The sequence below is a fragment of the Patiria miniata genome, unplaced genomic scaffold (assembly GCF_015706575.1).
Source record: "Patiria miniata isolate m_02_andy unplaced genomic scaffold, ASM1570657v1 HiC_scaffold_5, whole genome shotgun sequence".
In the NCBI taxonomy this organism is placed as follows: Eukaryota; Metazoa; Echinodermata; class Asteroidea; order Valvatida; family Asterinidae; genus Patiria; species Patiria miniata.
In genome coordinates this window covers 10,122,102-10,131,576 of record NW_024037072.1, presented here as the reverse complement: position 1 = coordinate 10,131,576, position 9,475 = coordinate 10,122,102, and positions in this window count along the sequence as shown.

Sequence of the window (9,475 nt, the reverse complement as noted above, 5' to 3'; positions counted from 1 at the left end):
CTTTCGTCGGCGCACGGAGCTCATATGGGCTCCGTGCGCCAACAAAAGAGGGCGCGTTTTTACCACTTTGAGAGTCCCGTGTGGGTGCGTGGACGCTACACACAGCGTGTGCGTACTTTACTGTACTGGTTCGTGCGAAGTACGCACGACTTCCTGAATGTGCCAAGCTACGTTCGAATTTAATTTGTGATGGTCTCCCAAAGTAATTCCCGCCCCAAATAACTTTGGATAATTCGAAATACGCGGCGGATGGACCGGTAACCAGTCTAGGTCTCCCCCGACTCTCCTTTTCTGGCCGTTGAAGGGGTACTTGTGCACGGAGCTCATAATAGCCAGCCTCGACTCCAGGGGCGCGTGCTCGTTCCTTACACTAACCCCTGGCTGTGATGATGACGTAAATGACGCTGATTGGCTATTCACAGGTACTGCGCGCGCATTTCGAAGATTGCACGCCGGGCGCGCCGATAATACGCTTGCGTGCTTTGCACGTAACGTCATGTACGAAAAAAACATTGTGATTCAAAAGTCGCGATGCCTGTACGATATGGATTATGGCAGCCGCGTTTTTCGCTAAAAAAAACAACCTGTATCTGTGGTTGTAAAGGGACGAAAGGGGTACGTACATTTAATACAAATCTTTGCTAAATAACGCAACGTCCAAACGTTATGTTTGAAAGGATTGATTCTTCAAAATCACAACTTTTAACATTTTACAGATGGCGCCGGCACGTAAAACGGATAAACTGCAGCCCTTATTATAATGTGCCATATTTTGGCACATTTAAATTACACAATTCCAGGGGTTACGATCGCGCAAGGCATGATGGGAAACAACATGGCGCAGCAAGATCGTACCCACGGGGCACGAGGTTGCATAATAGCGAATGTGCGGTCGCGAATGGACACACCGCGTGCGTGTACTGCGCTGCGCGCGTATAGCACGCAGTATGCACGACTTAGTTCATCCTGAATGTGCACAAATCCTCGGCGTCTTCGAGGCAGCAGGGAGACCGTAAGGTCATGACCAAATTCTGCTAAACGCACTTCAAAAATCTGTCAGATTAGTTTTTAAAATGCCGAATTCCCCAGAATTACTCGAAATACACTATAACCATTTAAAATCACATTATGCAGATGTTGTAATATTGCCTTATTTGAAGTTCAAATTACATTATAATCAATCTATAGTCCAGTTCCCAGTGAACCTCAGCACCTAGACTAGTCAACCTGTTCAATTTCGCAAGGGTTTATTTGAAAAGATTTTTTAAAAAGGAATGTACCATTTCTTCCCAAATCTGCTGTTTTTCTGTCAAATAACCATTGTTAGAATTCTGCCAGAAATCTGCCAAAAAACAGCTATTCTGTCAAATTTTCTGTCAAACTCGTTTTTTAACAAAAATCTGTCAAAGTTAGCTGAAAATCGACTTATGCGTGTCAGTGTCAGGCGTCATCAGCAATGCGTTCAATGTCTTTCTCCATGGTCTCCCCAAACTCTTCCTTTCTTACCATTGAGGGGGTACTTGTGCACAGAGCCCTATCGTGCACAATTAATGATCACTGCAATTAAACGCCGCGCATACGCGATATTGGTCACCCCAGATCACGTCACTGGTGAAAGAAAATATATCAATAAAGATTTCAAATAAATTAGCTTTCCAAAACGCCCTTTGTATTGGTCGGGAGCTGGGTACGACAATACAAGCGATCTCCATACCCCAGGTAGGGCGCCCCCAACAGCCAAAACACAGGGTTGATAAAATAACGTCTGTTTTGCTATTACTAAAGCCTGCTTCAGTTACCTGACATTTCCGGGTTTTTTTAGAATGTATTTAACTCACGTTTGTTTGTGGCTATTTGTCTGGATATTTCACAATTATATTTTACAAGCCCTTTCCTCTTATTAAGTCAGCGTGCTGTGCATAGTGTTTTGCATAATGCACAGCATGATTTATTGTGAAGGACCCTAATGCTTCTTACAAAGAGCGTGACAGACTTCAATACAGTTACGCAATTTCAAATCAACGAATTTATCAAGTGCACTTTATTTAATACATTCTGCACCTTATATGGAACATAAGATGAGTATATATTGCACAAATTTAATGGTGTCAAGTTTAATTATAGAATAATAATGGAATATATATTTATTTTTTTGTATAATGACTCACAAAAGGATTACATGTTTATTGAGCTGCTTAAAATGAAGTGTAATTAAGAATATGCTGTCTGTAAATTAATCAATTTTTTAATGTATATTTCCCTTTCGTCTCTCAGTGCAATCGAAATTTCATTGAGATTCATCCTTTTTTATTGTTTCCGGAAGAGTTTAGATTTGTTTTCTTTGTGAAGCGAAGAGAACAACAATATTTTATTTAATATTCATACAAAAGAAATGAACCAATACCAATTATCTTTTGATAACGATTTTGTAATATTTTTATTTTAATACATTCGCGAACACTACACGATAAAAGTGGTGATTAGAGTTGACAATTTTTTGCACCCGTTTCTTCTCGCATTTAGTCTAAGACATGTTTACAGTGTAAAAGCCCGTTAATGCCATCAATAATAACTTATAGGAATAATCAAATTTCTATTTTAGGGTTCATTTTTATTAGACAGGTGATAAGAAAGAGGGATAAAAGTGTGTATTTAGCCTGTCATTCGACTTCAACCCTATAACTCATTTTTATTTACTTTATCAATTTTTTACTTGATGGTACGTATGGGCTTTCGTCGTGTACTTAATCATGTCACAGACATCCACAAATCTAAACATGTCGTAGATTCAAGCATCTGACAAAAGTGGTTGTGTTTAGAAATATGTTTAAACTCTAAACACATTTTATACAGTGTAATGTTCTGGAAGTTACATATTAAAATGAATCGCTATTAAAGAACACAGCAAAGATTTCGATATGTTGCTCGTGATTAAGTAAAAGAGTGCCTTGATTATAGGCATAGTCGCTATTAACGAAAACTTAAGGGTGTAAATTAAAACAATGTCTAACTATATTTGTCGATCTGAATCCTCTTGCCTGTTTTCTATAACTAATGTATTTAAAGTTAGTCACTCCTCAATAGAGAAATCTCATGATGTACACATTATTGAATTTCAAAATGTTTATAATTATTGCGAAATATAACAATAATCGATGTTTTCATCATTATGTACGCCTATATGTACTAAGATATTATATTTGGCGCACTTAAGAAGATGCTGTGAATAAGTTGATTGTCATAGACTGATATTTTCTTACATGTCACAAGGTTTAAAGCTCTTACAGCATATCTGAAGTATATTTAGACGTACCTATTTTGTCCTGCTTTGTTCAGTTAAGAAATACATAATCTGAATTCTCCATGTAGTTGACCGTGTTTGACTTTTCTAGAACGCTTTAAACATTATTAAGAAACTGATCTTCATTCCATAATCTTTAAAATCCCAGGAAATAACCCTCGAAGTTTAAAAAATAAATCACTTAAAAGAATACGGCATTGATCCGTAAAGAAATGTTAGCAAAAAGTCGAGTGATTAATAGTCAGTAAAAGTGGGTTCTAAGTCTATTTCCACCAGTCCAGATTTTTGCTCATTTTGTTACAAAGATGACAGCGAAATGATGAATTGGGAACCGTCGGGCCCGAGCTGACATGACGAAATACTTACGTCGCTATTCATTTTTTGCAGATTTTTTTTGTTTTGGCAACGCCAGTGTAGACAAAAATTATTAAAAAGTGTATTTATAAATTCTCTCTATACCTCAAGATTATCACGTACCTAATATTCATCATAGATGAGAAAAGAATGCAATTCAAAATAAGAAACGCAGTGACTTATGCACAAAACGTGTATTTATAAATTTTCTCTATACCTCAAGATTATCACGTACCTTAGAATATACAATATTGAATACTATTTCAACGGCACGTATAAATGATTCCCTTGTATAGCTACACTAAACTCTTGTAAAGGATTATATTTTCTTAACTAAAAGTATATTAAGGGGAAACACTGGCGAAAAAAAGATAGGTAACAATGGGTCGGGCAATACTATAATGAATACCTCGCTAATAAAAACAAAGGATCTGTCTAATAGATGAGTGATTGAACCTAGAATCTTGTTTGGATTAGAGAGCACAATGTCAGGAAGAACCTAATAAAGGGTATGTTGTACTTTTTCACCGCACTTCATTGTAATCATATGTATATGTTTAGGAATTCATGAATTAAAACAGTGATTTAAAAGTAGAAGAGATTATGGTTTGTATGTGATATATTAGTTTTTGATCGATCATTGTAGCGTTATCACATTTTACCCGGCCATCAACTGTATCAGATGCACGGCGGTTCATAGGTTTTCAAGTATGCAATGCAGTGCAATGCAATGAATCGTTAAAAACTACACTCGGTAGAAAAAAAACCTAATTCAAAGGGGGGGGGTGATTTCCCCCAATGTGTACAGACTGCTGCGACGAATTTAGTGCAACAAGATTAACCTTCAATGCGTGTTTTTAATGGGTAATAAGTGCTAGTCGTATTTTCAAGGATGGATAGGATGCTTAAAACCCTCTTCAGAGACAATACACTGCTGCGCTAATAGCTGAATGTGCATTAGACATCAGAGGCAAAGCAATCCAGGACATTTTGAGTCCAAGGTAAGTCTCGTTAAAAGTCATTCATTTGTGCATGGCTAGTGCTACATATCAACATTTAAACGAGGGAATGTACAGGTACTGCAGTCACTGTGTGCACCTGTCAACAAAAGATGTCCATACGTTATGGACTTGCACATGTCCACAGAGTTTGTCCACTTTCTGAAACACAGCGTTAGAGGCATTTTGGGGTTAGGTTATCCGTAATAAAATAAAGTAGAAGGAAATCAAGTACAAAATTCACTTTCAAAAAATGTTTGCAGTGCACGTGGCAATGTTTATTACTTAATTACACGAGAAGAAAGGAATGTCCACATGGTGTAAATAACACAAACATAACACAAACATAATGCGTCTTTGAAGAAAGTAAAAACAATTTCTGACGCTGCGGAAATAATGATAAACCACGTGCTTGAACGAATTTATGTCACCAAGCCGTACCACAATGAAGCCAAGTGCCAAAATGTATCATGAACCTTGCAAAATTAAAATAATGTAGACGTGGATCTAAATGTAGTCCGAACCCTATACCACACTGTAGCCATATAACTATGGTAGCTTAATGCCCGAAATTAGATAAGGAAGAACGTAAGTATAGTCTCAACCCTGCACCTAATGCAGCTCAGTATCGAAATTTACGTAGTCCATCACTAAAATGGAATGCCAACCCACTACCTAAAATGTCCCCCAATCCTGTACCCGAATGTAGCCCGGTACGTAAATCTACCCTCAACCCTGCATCCACGCCTAAATGTTTATATAGCCAAGGACCACAACCCTTTAGCTTAATCCAGCTCCTGATCCGAATGCATCACCCACTCTATAACTTAATCTTTACCCAAGCCCTAGCCCTGTAGGCCTACCTAAATATAGGCCAAAGCCTAAATGATTACGCAATGCTGTACCTCAATGTATCCTAGGCCTTATTATGTAGCTTCACCCATTCACATTCACCCATAGAAGCCTTGGACCTAAATATAACCCTGACCCTACACCTAATTGGTCTCCAGGGACTAAATCTTGCCCCAAACCCCTAACAGGAGGGTCGAGGTACCTCTAGGTCTGTTTCGGTGGCACACAGTCTTCTGCCGGTAGAATTCACCTATCCATCATTTCCGATTGTGTAATTTCTCAGAAGACAGGATTTGTTTCTGCAGCGCACGCCGATCTGCGGCAGGCTGTAATTGCACTTAGCTGATGAGGGATAATCGGAGAGATTTCTGTCTCGGTATATAAGTCCTTGGGTTCACTCGATACTCCAAGATGGTACGTGACTGGTACGTATAGGTAAACTAACCGGTCAATAGTGTATGGAATGAATCTTAAAGAGGCAGCTCGTGGTGCCGGTGATGAACGTAGAATAGCGTAACTAGAGCTGTACTGAAACGTCAAGAAACAAGACGATGCTTTGCTATTCGAACGAGACCCGACATTTATATGATTTTACACACAGTGACTCAGCAGGCACTCAGTCAGTCAGTGACTCAGTCGGGCAGAGGAAAATAGGCTGGTCCAGGTAAATTAGTTCCAAAACATTCAAATCGAGATTGATTGGCCAAGGGGGGCAACAGCAAATTGCTAACGGGAGTGAGCTCCTGCAGCCTTGGCATGTGTTCTGAAAGCCTTGAAATGTAAGGTGCATGCCTACTCAACCCCAACCAACCAGAAAAAAATGTTCATTTTTTTTTGGTATCAAGAGCAAATAAATTGAATTCTTTGGAGAATGTAGTGCAGTAGCCTCGGTGACTGTGGCATTATACAAAAGGCACCGCGTTCTTGGGGGAGGAGGGGGCACATCCGTACTTGGGAGAGATAGTCAGTTTGAAACAAAATCACCACTCCTTTGGTGAACGGAATAAAATGATAGCTTTAATTGAAACTCCGAAATGAATTTCCGTGTAACTTAAGGAATATTACCCTAGATGAGTAAGAAATTCGTATGTTGACCTCATACCAGTCTTACTGTAATAGAAGCTGAATAAGCAAATGGAAATAATGTTTTCCCTTCTGCGAAACTTTTATACGAGTCGGGCAAAACCCAAGCCATGTTGACATGAGGTCCCGATCGATATGTTTTTTGCTTTGATTATTATTTTCGATTAAGGTAAAAAGCAAAGCGCCAGTAAAATGGGACAGAGGATAGAAAGAGAAGCCTGAGACTTAGGAATCTGGAGAGAGAATTAATGAAGGAGCACAGGGGAGTAATTCCAATGTGTATCACGTTACCACGGAGACGAATCTGAAGTGAAGGGACGTGCCGTAACAGTGAACCGGAAAAATATCCGTCAGTTGTACGCGGCTGTGCACTTAAGAAGTATGAGGCGCCCCATTAGACTTCTTAAAATTGATGGAAGGGAAAAAAAATCATGTATTTAAAGGCAAGAAGTCGAAATGAAACAACACAATAATGGAAAACAAACGTATTCGTGCTTAAAAACCCTTAACAGCATGTAGCGTTTAAGTCAAAAGCTAACACATAAATAAACGAGAAAATACAAGGGGAACTGATTATTTACGAATATCAAAACATGATCTTCATATACTCTGCAGAAACCGCCTGTGGAGTATACTCGCACGTCTAAGCCAATATCAAAACAATATGTATAGGTAATATGCAACACAGACACATATACAACATAGAAATAAGACTCGCGTGGTTTCGAATTGGGCCGCATGAGATGGCGTCGCAGTTGCTGATTCTCTCAACCTCTGAACCCTCATGTACATTGAAGAGGAGATTGCACGGTAATCTATAGTGTGATACAAAGTTAGAACACTCCTCGAAATGTGTTCTGTTTTAAGTCTATCTGCACTCAGCTGCCGCAAACGTGTGTCTTATGAGTTATTGTTCCGAGCACTTTGAAATGCACATTACTACCAAAGAGCGCATATTTTATTTTCCAATTTTCAGAACAGCCGGATGTAACAACGATTGATTTTTGGTAGAAAATAAGTTGTATGCATGAATATTAGATTATAGTACAGGCATTAATATAGTAAAAACCATAATCACCAGTGCAATTATAACAGTTTTGTTCAAAATTTCTTAAATGTTTCCTACTCATGTGATTTCCCTGCAGCTACTACCATATGTAATCACCCGAATCCCACCCATAACAGCGATAACAAAACGTATTAACAAAAAAGCGGCAAGTTGCCCCAAGCTACCAGGCTCTTCAGTTTCACCCAAGGCAAATCACTACTAAATCGCAAGACAATTTGATTTCTGAAGGCTCTCTCTGTTGGTGTTAGTTACGGATTCAGGGGAAAAGTTATGAGATGACCAATTCCTAAGCAGGGCGAATACGAAACTGGCGGTTTTACTGTACTGTGTACAAATGGACGTCGGCTTGAATTTGCTTGGACTTTATCGGTAAGAGAGCTGTTTGCCTTTAAATAGATCACATTACGTATTGGGATCCACACAATCATTTTATTTTTAGCAGACTGTTTGCATTATCTTTCGGATGCAATCATTCTGAGAGTTAGTGTGTATCTTGGGAGCTCATTAAAACTATCATGGGTTTTGGATTATAAGCTATGACTAATATCAGGACCAAACATTATGCTAAGCTATTACAAGCACTGCAGCGTGATATCACTGTTTTGTAAGAACAAATTCAATCAGTATTGTAACTGAGGCCCTGTCTTTAAAATAACTCCTCCCCGTAAAACCGGATATCCCGTCAACCGATACAGACTTAATCTGGCGATTTGAATAGGTGTTGACATAATTATTATTGTTAGCATTTATACGTTTGGTTTCGGATTAATTTGGCCTTATTTTGTTATCACTCGCCGACACAGCTATTAAAAAACCAACGAAGACTTTGTCGTCTTGCAACATCAATTGCATACTGTATTATTATTATTATTATTATTATACACTCTAAACATTAATTCGTCATTGGGGCCTCTTTGTTAGTCAAAATGAATAACTATGTTAAGTCATCTTTAATTACAGACTAATTTGCCGTCAGCCATGATTGAAATCAGTTGTGGTTTTGACTAATGTGCATTAGTTATGTTTGAGAAAGCCATGGACTAATCCAATTTAGTCATTAGTGGTGGTTTTGACAAATGCCGCGTTGTCAATGTTTCTGCAGAAAAAATGTGACTTGTCAAGATAAGTCAAATATATCTTTTGACTAACTGAAGTTTATCATTTCCCGCCGTTTATGTGTTTTAAAAAAGCGCGATGTTTTGTTGTCAGGCGCGTGTACGTATACGGTTAGATAACACTCTTTTGTCAGGCAAACATTAAACGAACATCGTTTCTTCCTCCATCTCAATTTACAAAGGTTATGAAAACCATGATTTTGTAATTAGTTGGTACAGTTTGTGTATGAGGAGCGTCCGCATTAACGCCCATGTTGCTAACTTAGTCTTGCAAGTTGACCCAAGCTACATGTATTCTATTCACTCAAAAAGGCATTTGAATCGCGTACTAGTTGTGACTGTGTCTGATTGATTGAGGGGCAACGACAAATCGTAATTCCGTTTAATTTTAATGCCGTGTTTACTTCTAAAATTATTTGCTGATTAAATTTCTTACCACGGCGACGTTTAGCGGATGTATATTAGATTAACTATGACAAAGTCCTCGACGTCTATCCTTTCTGCTGATCACGAAGGCTTCTTACAGTGCTGCTCTTTGACTATAATGACCATAACTCACGCATGCGTGAAAGGGTAAAGAATTATGAGAGGCTCAGTGATTGGCTACCAAACCTTCATGTGATTTGCATATGGCAGTGGTCACAATTCACTCCCGATGGTAATCGACGCAGGTGGTTATCAAGAATCATTTGGAATACAAGAC